The sequence below is a fragment of the Protopterus annectens genome, chromosome 1.part1 (genome assembly GCF_019279795.1).
Source record: "Protopterus annectens isolate FY-2018-M chromosome 1.part1, PAN1.0, whole genome shotgun sequence".
Classification (NCBI taxonomy): Eukaryota; Metazoa; Chordata; order Ceratodontiformes; family Protopteridae; genus Protopterus; species Protopterus annectens.
The window spans coordinates 1038264863-1038278542 of NC_056726.1; the positions used below are offsets into that span (position 1 = coordinate 1038264863).

Sequence of the window (13680 nt, forward strand, 5' to 3'; positions counted from 1 at the left end):
AAAGTTTATTCAGGCGCAACCCGCCATAACAGAGATGTATTAAGAGCAGGTCATATCTTCTCAATCTTGTCAGCTTCTTTGAAAAGGTCATGCAGACTGTGGAGAGTTGTCGCACTTTTAATAATTTCTACCTGGATGTAGCAAAAGCATTTTGATACCATACCACATGATGGGATGGCAAACAAGGTAACAATCTTAAACTTCGATATCTATGTTATAAAACAGATTACAAATTGGCTCAAAGACAGAGCACTTAAGAGTCAGAGATGCCTTCTCATTTAAGGAAAAGGTGACAAGTATCATTCCACAGGGGCCTATATTGGACCCCTCCTATTTGACATGCATTACTGTCATCTCAACACTGACAAGAAGCCATCATCTGGGAACTTAGCCAGAGACTGGCTGTAGTTGCCCAATCAAAAAATGATAGAAAGTCCTCTCAAGTGGAACTATCGCACATTAGCATGAGAAAGGGCTCAAACTAAATGCTAAGAAAAGCAGTATCGTCTACAGATTGCGTGCACTTACATCAGTGACACCCCACTCTTCAATAAATATGTCAGCAGGGATATGGCACCTGGATAGGTATGTTTCCCTCCTTTATCACGATGTAGCAACCATAGTCATAAATTCCTTCTGTGTATCAGTGAATCACTTATGGCATCTCTTACAAAGCCAAGGAAGGTATTGTTCCCATTTATTTGGCTTGTTTAGATCCACTAAAGAATGTAGTGCACCTGTTGGTATATATTGCACTAAACATATCAAAAACGTGAATGCAGATGTTCCTAAAAAAACAATCCCAGGCCTCAAATGTCTTATGTCAGTAGAGGCTGGAATCACTCTCTTTGTCCTCATACACTCTTCAGTGGGGATCTATGCCTTTATTTCTATGCCCCAGGGAACCCCTTATATGAGACTTTCTTTTTCTTGATGTGCCAGAGTATATAGCAAATATTAGAACAAGTGAACTGAATCCATATCAGTGAATAAATAAAAATAAATGTAGAGGTAAGTTCAGGTGGTGTAAACTTTGGCTCTAAATGATTGTCACTTTTGAAGTGACACCTGACCCCATGTACAAAAATGGGAAAAGGGGTTATGGATGGATGGATGGAGAGGTAGGTTCATAGGTTCATAGGTTCATAGGTTTATACTAGGCTATCTGCCCTAAGGCATTTATAAGCCTAGCCCAAATTATTGTGGCTTACGCCACCCCTTATATGAAAAAATACTGTGCCCATTAGGTTGTTGTGCCTCTGTCCAGCAGTGACCCAGAGATGATTCCCGGGGTAAACCTACGATCTCCCATCCACAGGTCTAGATTTCTCTTGAACAGAGTCAGCGAGGTGCTCTGCCTCACATGGACCGGGATTTTATTCCACAGCATAGGGAGTCTCTGAGTGATAAATCTATCCCTCCAGCACGTCCTATTTATATCCGTGCTAAGGTTTAAGTCGCTTGCTCTAGTGGTTTTGGTGGATTTGGATTTTTTGAGGTGGAGCATGTCCATTAATTCTGGGTTGGACATGGCCTTGTATGTCAGGCACATGTCACCTCTGAGCAGACGGTATGTGACTGAATAGAGCTGGAGTTTCTTCAATCTGGCAGCATATGACAGATTTTGGAGTCCCTTTATCCTTTTGGTGAGGAACTTTTGGGGTCTCTCCAATTGCTGCAGATGTCGGGTGAGATACATCCCGAATGGGGCATTGTACTCGATCATTGGTCTGATAAGTGAAGAGTACAGGGGAACAATGACCTCACTAGATCTGGATGTGAATCCCTTCATGATCAGGTGGGCAATGTTGAAGGTCTTTCTAACCACTTTAGCAATGTGCTAGTGTCTCCCCTTTTTCTGGGTCAAACTCTCTTTGTATATCACACAGTGTGATTTCCTGTCTGTCTTCCAGTATAGCTTAGACAATTGGATGGGTATCCTAAAATATACTCTTGGATGTACAGGTTATTTCTCTATTTTGGATGCTAGGTGAAGTCTGATTGTGTTTTTTGGCAGGGCACACACAACCTCTTGTTTCTTATCTTTGTATTTTTTTTTATTCCACTAGAAAGAACTGTGATCTGATCAGTACTCATACCCTTTTTATTATATGTTCTCAAAATGGATGCCTAGATTCACCTCTTGAGCTTCCATACTGAGCTGAATTTCTTGACATCCATGTCTCCTACACATAACAGTCTGGTTATGATCAGAGAATGGAGGCTCCTTACACCTCAGTTTTTGTACATTGTTGAAATAATTTACTGCCATTGAAATTTAGAGTGATAAAAAAGCAAATATAGTAAAACATATAACTAATACACTTTTCTGCTTTTAGATATCATCCTCTTGATTTCAGGTATAAATTGCATGAACGTAAATGAAAACATTCAAAAATCAATAATTTTAATGTTGCTGCTATTTGAAAATCAAGACTTTATTGATTTTAGGAGTTGTATAAATTTTGGCTTAATACATTTGGTTTTGAAACTGATGAAAAATTGGTAATATAAATTATTACTCTTATTTTGTTGAATAAATCATTTTCTTTCTGTAGAATTGCTACTTTGTTACTTTATTCAGTGGTACTGAAACTGGTGAAAAGTGGTGGTAAAATATTTCTCCTTTATTTTATTAACACACAATTTTCTGTTCAGTAGAACTGCTACTTTTTATTTTACCCCTTTTTCTTTATTTATTCAGTGGCACTTACAGCTGCCAACTGACCCATTCTGAGAGGGCAGTCACAGACACAGTACTTGAATTAACTGTGAGCAGGAAAGGTATTGTCACAGTTTGCCAGCAATTATTTCCTTTTCCCACTCAAAGTCATCGAGATAAAAAAAGAAAAAAGACAAAGCTGTACTTTTAGTTTTTGCCAGCAGAAACCTGATTTAGCCTTCTCCCATGCTGCTAAATCTGACTTCATTGTTCTTTTGCAGACTGCAGAGCAGTGTACGCACTTCGCTTTTAAGTAAAACAATTTCCTATTAAAGAAACTGCCTCATGACTCACAGCCTGGGACACAAACAGACCTAATGCAGGCAGCTGCAGCAGGCAAGCTATTGGTCTGTGTGCTGCACTGCTCTCCAATAGGTCCTGTCTTGGTCTATAGTTGCTGCAATGATTGGCTGAATTTCACTTGGGGAAAAGGATCAGAGTCAGGATGATCAGTGTGGCAGTTTAGTTGAGAGGAATCTTAATGGTCATCCCTTTTCATGAAGGTATGCAACATAAAATAATCTATGTGAGGGTTCTGAGCCTGCTCCCCTTCCAACAAAGCTAGGAGATAGGCTTTCATTTTTTTGTAAACAGGCTGCAGGACATAACCAAATCATAAGGGAAGGATACAAATTGCAGTTTGCATACCTCCCAAGACCCATAGGCATCCCTTGTGCCACCAATGGCCAGTTCAGGGATGCTCAGGTTCAAGTCAAGTTGAAACTGGAGCATAGATTCAAAGAACTGCCTTCCACAAGAGCAATAAGAATAGGGTAATAATCAAACACTCTTCCTTATATCAAAAAAAAAGAGTCTTGTAGACCAGAGTGAAAGTCAAAGTAAACTTCATTGTCATTTAGATCTACACATGTGTAGCCTAAATGATATTTCGTGCATCAGCTCAGTTCTTGAGATTATAAAGGAAAGTGAAACAACACATACAAGTAGAGGAATAAGCATAACTAACAAATACAATACTACTCCCAATACATGCAAGAAAGAGCAGAGACATTTATCAACACTTGTATACCCTTCCCCAAGTTAAATTAACTACCCTATTTAAAGTAATACAAAACACAGTACAGATGGAAATGCCTAAGTTATTAAGGACCAATCCAGGACGTAAGATTAAACCAGTTCCTGGTGGTGCCTAAACTCAAAATGTTGGCTATTCATAAGCTCCTGCCCATGCTTTGCCAATGGCTTACATGGTCACACTAGATCTCAAAGACCCTCACCTCCATATTTCCATGGCAAAGGACCACAGGAGGCATCTCCCTTTTGGGACAGGTGGGAAACATTTTCAGTTTGGTGTATTGCTCTTTGGCCTATCTACTGCTTCCAGAGTATTCACAAAATAGCTAGCTCCACTAGTTGTTTTCTGCAGAACAAGGGGTGTACAAATGATTGTCTAACCCAAGCAAAGTCTTTGAAGGAGCTAGAAACCTCAATTATTCTGACCATAGCCTGCCCCTCAAGCCTGGGATTCTCCATGAACATAAATAAATCCAGTCTTACCCCCTGAAACAGACTTGTGCTGCTAGGTGCTCTGTTAGATATGGGAAAGATGACCTTTCTTCATAAGGTTATAATGACTATTACATATTCAGATCACTCTCTGAAAAATAAAAAAAAAGAGAGAGAGGAAGAGGTATTTCCATTAAAATAAAAAAACAATCCCACCACAAAATTGGTCAAGCAGGATGACTCATTTGAGCTACTCTATGTCCAGCTAACCATAGGCTAAATTCCCACCATATCCTTGCCAGGTACTGGTCCCCAACCATTAACCATGAAAATCACTCCACATACCTGAAGTTACTAGAATCACTTACCATTCAAAACATGAAAGCCTATGCAAAGGTATGCATGAATGACCTGTGCAACCCCTTAAACAACTGAATAGAAATGGAAGTACTTGACAAATCTAAACCCAGGTCTAGCCTCAAAAACAAGTCACCCTGGTGGACCACTGGCATAAATAGATTATATAACAGAAGGAAGAAATTCCTGTCTTGAAGTAAGTGGGAGGGGGGGGCAACAGAGAACAAAAATCCCTCATTAGTCTCAACAGGCAAATTCAGGGGAACTAGTCAAGCCCTCTGAAGCTAGATACAAGACTAAAATACCCCCTCCAAGTAAAAGATAACCACAAATCAATTTTAGTTATGTCCAAAATCTTAAGAGAAACAATCAACAGTGTGTTCAGATGGCTATAGCTGGCACTACCTATACTCAGCCAGAAGAAAGAGCAAACCTGCTGGCTGATAAATGCAGCTCAAATTTCACACCCTCATCACCTCTGGTCACTCCCTATGAAATACTCCCTACCTTTGCTTTTTCTTTTACCACAGAAGTAGAGATCGTCCCTGCTCTCTATAAAGCTAGAAACATGGCACCAGTGGACCCTGACAGAATCCCTGGGTGCCTGTTAAATAGCTTGAAACATGACCTAGTTGACCCTCTCAGATCTCTATTTAACCACAGTCTTCAAGCAGGCTTTATCCCAGTAGAGTGGAGGACAGCAGCAGTCATCCCTATGCACTACGTGGGACCATCAGTGGACCCAGGAAACTACCAACCCATAAATCTAATTAGCCTCATATGCAAGGCTATGGAAAGGATAATCTTATACCTGATTAACAACATCGAAAGTCTCCAGACTCAAGATCCAGCCCAGTTCAGCTTCATCAAGGACAAGTCCTGCCTGCTTAATCTGGTGGACTTCGTTGAGGACAACAAAGCTATGGATGAGGGTAAGACAGTGCATACCTTGACCTAGCACTTGACACGATACCCAACTCTTGTATTATAATCTCATACAATCAGGCATAAACCTCTATGTTAGCAGATGAATAGACACATTTCTCATGGGTAAGACACATGTTATTAGACTGGGGAAATCCAAATCCAACAAGAAGAATCTCGATAGGTGGATGGGGGATCGTAGATTTGTCCCAGGGATTACTCCCGTGTCACTATTAGACAGAGGCACAGTAAACTAAACCTTAAAAAGGGCACAGTATACTCAAATCAAGGGGTGGCGTAAGCCATACAGAATCGGGCTAGGCTTATAATTGCCCCAGGGCAGATAGCCTAGTATGAACCTATGAACCTATGAACCTAAGAGGCCAGTCAGCAGTGAAATACCACAGGGTTTGATGCTTGCTCCCCTACTGTTTGGGATATATTTCTCAGATGTCAAGGCAAATGTAGATGACCTTTGGATGACCAAGTTTGCTGATGGCTACAGGTTGGAGGCAATCACTGACCCCCAAGAATGTTGATATCCTATAGAATGGCCTTGCACACTCTAATGATTGGTGTCAGAGCGATGGCCTCAAACTAAATGTGAAGAAGTGCATAATAGCACCCTTTGGGAACCCAAATACCTCTGAAAATTACAACATTGCTAGCACCCCTCTAAGAGGGGCCCAGAGGTGAGAGATCTGGTTACTCAGATAGATAGTAATCTGAATTTTGACTTCCATGTGTCCATGGTGGCGAGGACATCCTTCCATGTGGCTCAGCTTATAAGTAAGGGCATGGCATCCAGATCTAAGGATGTCTTAGTAACACTGTACTCAACACTAATCGAGTACAATGCACCCTTTAGCATATACCTCGCCAGGTACTTGCAAGAGTTGGAGTGTAACCATATTGTAATATATGTACCAATTAAAGACCCTATTAATGTATTTAGTGTTGTACCAACTATTGATGGGTGATCTGTGCCTGGAGTACAAGGCAGTCTATGACCCAGCCCTGATGGAAGTGTTGCATATTCGCAAAACTAACTTCATGAGGGTTACTTGCTCCAAGGATCTAGACCTGATCTCTGCCACAAGTAGATCATGCTGGAGATACATACATGTGTACCACAGATTGCCCCTCCTCTAGAATAGGCTTCCAACTCAGATGAAACAAAGCTCTTCCCTGGCCATCTTCAAGCACAATCTGGACCAACGGACAGGAAATTGCAGATTCACTCCTTGAATAGCATCGGTGTCTCTTATGGACAGAGGCAGTCTGTAAAAATTGTCAAAACCCTGTTTGCTGGCCCTTGTTGTTATCTTTCCCCAGGGATGGAAAACTGGATAAAATTGAAGTAAAACTGGCTAGGCTTGTAAGGGCTCTTGAGCCATTAACCTAGTGATCTTCTGTGAACCTATGAAGCTATGAAGAGAGTAATTTTCCTGACCAGATACTTCAGTTCAAGTAGCCCAGCAAGAATAAGCAATGGCCAGAGAGATCCTCAGGGCTCTGAGGTACATGGCTACCTGCATTCTTATGATTTCCATACCAAAGCTCCACATGAGGGAAAATACAATTGTTCCTAAAAACTGTATGATACCAGCACAAAGAGCTGGTATGGTGGAAAGAGGCCTGCCTTCAGAACAAGGTGATTCCCCTTTCAGTGTCAGTAGGGAACCAGATTATGTCCTCAGATGCTCTGTAGCCTGGGGCACCCACTCAGGCAGTTTTCATGTGCAAGGCAAGTGGGAGACGGCCTCACTCTAAACTCACATCACACAAAAGAAAATGTTGGCAGGCTACAGGGTTGTGATGGAATTCAAAAATTTATGGAAACCAAGCGCCATTTGATAAAAGCAGACAACAGTTGTAGTACCTATCTGTGCAGCTCTGGGAAGAGGCACTAGAAATTGGGTTGTTAGTATCTTGCAGTAGAAAACAATCTGGCAAACCATCAGAGCAGGTCTGTTGTAGACCCCCATCTGTGGACTCTACAAAAGCATATCTTTGTGTAAATCATATAAAAATGATTCATACCAGGTGTGGATTTGTTTGTCTCCAAGGAAAGCAGTCAGCTAAAGTATTGTCCCATGGACAGGTCTGTCTCTGCATGCCTTCCCTCCCTTACCTCTCACCACTAGGTTACTAGTAAAGATAATGGAAGAAGTGCTGAGGGTGATCTTGATTGCACACTTTTGGACAAGGCAGCATTGCTCCCTCTTACACAGCATGAGCAGACAAGAAACTTGGTTGCTTCTATAACAAGTGGATCTTTTGACACAGAGCAAAGAAGCTACCATACACCCCAACTTACACACCCTGAAACTTGCGGTTTGGAGAATATAATCCATATTCCCCGGAGTCAGTTCTTCGACAAAGATATTTTAGCTAAACTAAAACGACTGGAAAACCCACTACTAGGAAATTGTAATTCTCAAAATGAAAAATATTTATTGTTTGGTGCCAGACTAGGGGCCAGCAACCTTTACTAGCTAACCTCCCTTTGTCATCTTTCCAAGTTCTTCACCAAAGGCTTAATTTATTACTCCATCAAAATTCATGTCTCTGCCTTCCTGTCCATGCAACCTCCTCCCACCTAAAGCCACCCTGCCCCTCCCAGACCCTTCCTAATGGGATCTGATTTTTTTTATTGGAGAAGCTCACTGTGCCCCATTTTGAACTGGCAACCTCTGCAGAGATCAAACTTTTGTCATGGGAAACTGCATTTTTAGTAGGCATCACCTCAGCTAGAAGAATCTTGGTTTAATTTCTCCAAGTATTTTGGGTGTCTGTGATACCATGACAGGAATGAACATCATTCATAGATCAGGATAATAATAGATTTCATGAAATTAATATTGTTTTCAGTCTTTGATGTTAGGCAAGAGCGCTATTCTCAGCACCTGCAATGTGTCCAGAACTGACTCCTGTAATTTATACGGAGTTGCATGTATGAGTAAAATATCTAAATGTGACTGTAAATACTTTTCTATTAGCCCTGTTACTCCTGTTATTGGAGTTTTCTGTGTGTCTTTCTTCCATACTGGCTTCATTTCTGCCTGAAAGTCATGGTATTCTATGAGTTTGTCTCTCTCTCTCTCTCTCTTTATATATATATATATATATATATATATATATATATATATATATGGTTCCACTTCATATCATCGAATTACCATTTCATTGAATTGCAAATCAAGACCAACTCGTTGAAGACTCATTTCATCGAAAACTCATATCATTGAATCTCAAATCATTGAAAACTACAAAGCAACTACAAATAACATTCCACAAAGGTTTTACTATGTTTATGCAGGGGGGCAAGCCCTCCTGCACACCCCCTGTAAATAAATATACCAACTCCAAGGTTGCACTACAGTGGGGGAGAGAGGTTATTTCCTAATCCCACTGTAGTGCGACCTTGGAGTTGGCATATTTTATTATGGGGGGGGTGCGGGGGGTGGATCCCCCCACATGGGGAGTGCAGGGGGGCATGCCACCCCTTCATAAACGTAGTAAACAGTGTCTGGGATGTTATTTGTAGTTGCTTTATACTTTTCAATGATTTGAGATTCGATGATATGAGTTTTTGATAAACTGTGTTTTCGACGATTTGGTCTCGATGATTTGCAATTCGATGAAATGGTAATTCGATGATATGAAGTGGAACCATATATATAAGACAATGTAATCATTGAGTGAAGCAGTTACAATGATCAATGATACTTTTGTCTTCTTTTCGAGGACTGCTGTAACTGATTTTCTCACATGTATATTTTGAACTATCGGTAATGGGTGATCCCAAGTGATATAAATGCCATCATTCTCTATAATGCTTTGTAGTTCATGTTTCCAATTCTTCCCAGCTACTTCTGTAATATAGTGCTTGCAAAATCTGCCATGTAGCGGTGTTGCCACATTACTGTGCCTTTTAATGAACAACACCCCCTTGTTTGTTTCCCTTTTGTTCTATTGCTTAAATGATTTTTTTTTTAAATGACAAAAAACTCTGCCTGCATCAGTTCCAGTGTATAATTTGTATATTCTCTGGAGGCAAGTTAGGATGGCTTGCAGGTTCACTGTTGAGGAAGAGTATAGTTTTTCCTGTTGTTAATCAGGTTGGTGTCTGTTTGGGATGCATATATAAATAATCTTACCCAGGGCTAAAATATTTGTGTAAAGATGTTTTTCTCTATTTGATGCTTCCATGGTGACATTTTACTTGTTCCCATCTGTTTCTTTACTACTCTGTGTTTTTGGGGTAACACTTTAACTGTAATTAGTTTAGTGTATTCTATTTATTGTTATATTATGTGAATTTCTCTTAGTACTCCTGATTACTGTGTTCATCAGTTTTAAACAACCTTCTAACATTTTAGATGTTATTTACTTACTGTAATCTATTCCCTTTATCTATCTTAATATGTCTAATTTCTCTGAGTTACAGGTACTGGTGCATAAGAAGCCTCCCTTAGACTTCACTGAGATAGTGTTTCTCTGAGGAGTGGACCAACTTTTAAACATAAGATGATTACTGAAGTTTCCCTGAAGCAAACTATACAACTCCCTGCTTTTTTTCCCCAAATCAGCAAAGCAGGGGGAGACAGCCTTACATGTTTTGGATGTACACAGGCAGCTCAGATTTGACTTGGAAAAAACAAAAAAAAAATTCTGGAAGTTAGACCACCTTTTTCTTTTTGTGGCTTTTGTTTCTAATAAATAGGGCAATTTAGTTAGCAAACTGAGAATCTCTAAGTGGATCTGCACTTACATTGCCATGATGGCAAAACGTGGCATACCAAATTAGAACCCATTCCACCAGAGCCACAGGCACTACAGCTGCTTTTGTCAGGGTGCACATTCCACCAGGTCCAGGCCACAGCTACTATGACTGTTTATTTCCAAGGACAGATTCCACCAGAGCCACTACTGCTGATGTTGTCAAGGAAGTTCCAGCCAAATAAGATGAGGAAGAAGCCCACTGGTCTTCAGTTCACACCTTGACCAAGCACTACAGTCTGTCCTCTTCTGCTAGAGCCAGAACTGGATTCACTTCTGCAGTTCTGGTGGGACTTCTCTCCTTTACTTCTTTCCATCTCTCCACTCACTCCTCATACAGCTTTGGAAATCCTCCCAGTGAGTTATTACCGCAACACTGAAACACTATGACCTTAATACATTTACCTCTAACTACCATAAATGTAGATGGTCGAGTGTTTTCAGTGTTGCTGTAGCCTCCCCCCCATCTTCCTTGTACGTCATTGTTATGAGTTGGGGCAGACTCCCTATATCCCTCTCCTTTAGGTACTTATCCCCATGTAAACTACCTTATAGGTCTTCTTACCTTAGCCCTGCTGGAGTCAGTATGGGTGGGTTCTGCTTCTGGCCTAGTGTTCTGAGAGTGGGGCTCCAGTCCTGTGAAGACAAGAAAGACTTGAAAAAAGGGTGCCAGCTGATGATCCTTATACCCTGACGTAGGAGGGGAAGATGTCTGTCGAGCCTGGAGGAGAGGATAAAATCTCTAGTATTTAGCCTGGCCAAGGGCATTCACAGCAGGAAATCCCAATGAGGTATTACTGCAACAGTGAGCCCACTCAAACTTCTACAATGTAGATAAAAAGCAAACCTCTCCCTTAAAGTTGACCAACGACCAAGATTCAGAAGATGATGAAGTAAAAAATTGTAGATCAACACCACGAAAAGTAAAACGAACTTTATTCACAAAATGAGCGCTTTCGCGTGCTTCCAACTGCACGCTTCTTCAGATGAGTATAAAACTTTAGTGAATCCATTCACTATATATACATAAAGTTAACAATTACTTAACACCCTAATTAGTGCAATAATTCAATTAAGTTCAAATTGTCAAAAATATATAAGAGTCAGCTTAAAGCTGCAATCAAAATACAATACGAATATCTTGTCTTGTTATAAATCATTGTACTTTGTTAAAGCTATTAAATTAGTAACTACTGGAAACTTTAAATAAACTTTAAATAGATAACAATCCATACTAAAGGATGCCTATCTTGTAAAATATCTTATATTCAGCGAACTATACGCTATGAAGAGCAAGCAACCAGATATAACACATCTAAAATCTCATGAGTTTTCGCAACATTGATAAAAACAAATTATTAATTTTCATTTTAAAAAACAATAAATATATTCAATGTTTAAAACCAATTGATTAATTAATAAATATATTATATGTTATAGATAAATGTAAATGTATGTAAAAAGTATATGTAATTAAATAAATATAAAGAAATAAGATAAACATCTCAACTTGGCAGACAAATGACATCAAATATATTTATGTATATCTATCATGTATCGCTAATGTATATAATCAAATATGTACATGCCCAAGTATATGTATACATATATATGAAATGTATATCCATATATATGAAAAGTATCTAAAAAAGTATCTAAAAAATCCCCATATCGAATTCTTATTCTTTATATGTATAATTTAATTTATCATAACATTTGATATTCTAACATAAATAATTATTTAAATATCTATATCAATAAATAAATATTAATAAATATTCAATATTAAGTTTAAAAAGGTGCATAAATAAATATATTGTTCTGTAGCTTATTACTCATTTGCTACATATTATCTTTTGTTACTTGTAAGGAACATAGACCATTAGATCAAATAGCAACTACTAGGTGAAGCAAATAATAAATACCATCCTGGTAACTGTATATTGTGTATTACTCAGATATTTATTAGTATATCAAAATATTCTCAGAATCAGTGATATTTTCCTTTCTTTAAATGTGACCTGATGCTAATATAACTATTCAGGCCCGGATGTTGTTGTGCCCGAAATCTGAAAATCCAGTCTAATTCTAGATTTTCTAGGTCATTGAAATTATCACCCCTTCTCTTATTTACAATAAGTGTACACAGCTGTACTTTCTAAGACTTCTCTACACATTCCTCTCTTGTAATTGTATTGACACCTGAGAGACCGATTACTTATTTCAGGGTGATACCTCATGGTTCAAGATTATGAACTTCCACTGCAGTTTTATTAATTTTTATGAAAACGCACAGCCTTGCCAGTTCTTGATGGCTGATTGCTGTGCATAAACATGGTGGGCTGCAGCTGTGCTTGGACAAAGTACTTTCCTTAAGAGTCCTCATTTCTTCCATTGTTCTAGCTGTGTGGCTTGCCCACCTTTAGGCATCATTGGGTCAGTCCTGCATAAAAGTTTATATTATTAGTGGCACTACATAATGAGTATCCAAGGTGCTGTCCATTCTATTAAGTACTACTTTACCAGATGAAGTATGTTTTATAAGAACAAACATACTGTTCTCATACATGAAAATATCTGCAAATGGAATTGCTGGTCTGTAGTTGTAGTATTCACTCCAGGATAAGCTAGCATTTTGTTCCTTAATGCACAATAGACAAACCTGAGGTCAGGTGGGATGCAAGGTATGCTTTTAGAGAGTTTTGTTGAGGAACTGGCTGGCTAGGTCATTAACCGTCATTCCTTTATGACTACTCATTCAGAGATCAGCAAGAAAGCTTGTTATGGCTATTTGCTGAAGAAGGTGACCAGACAGTCTTAATGTAAAGAGAATTTAAGGGCAACAGTGTTTTAAACATAGTGTGAATAATATCAGAATCCCATCACCACAGTGTGCACATACAAGGACAGACAGAGAATGAAGAGACAGACACTGACATACATGAATACACACACACCATAAAATGTCACATTCATTTAATTCATAGATTGCTCGTTTAGCTTGCACCTAATAATCATTATGATTCTTCCTGTCGTTGATATATATCTTAGTGTCTTAGCAGAGCAGGATCTCAAAAGGCACCATTTTCCAAACAGTAGGACACTTCCCAATTTCATATTTCTAAGTTAAGTTTTTTAAAGTACAAGGGATGCTTTGAAATGGCAATGACTGCTGCATCTGATCAGGTGTTTTATTCTAACTTAACTAATGTAGGAGAATGTTATATTATAAATATTCATTTGAACTCAGTTTCTTTAAATGTTGGGAAACACCAGTGATTTGTAACAAATAATGCAAATTAGTAGAGGAAAATTAGGTAATAAAAACAAACAAACACAACAGAATAACTCCTTGTAAAATACTTTAAATTGATGACTACCAGAAATTAATTTATGAAATGCACTGGAAAGAATTATGCTTGCGT

General features: G+C 39.0%; 1 protein-coding gene across 2 annotated transcripts in view; it reads left to right on the top strand.

Moving 5' to 3' along the window:
- Positions 1–13680, top strand: part of LOC122808829 (zinc finger protein 300-like) — a 422300-nt gene that overhangs the window by 172837 nt on the left and 235783 nt on the right. The gene's annotated exons all lie outside the window — the stretch shown is intronic.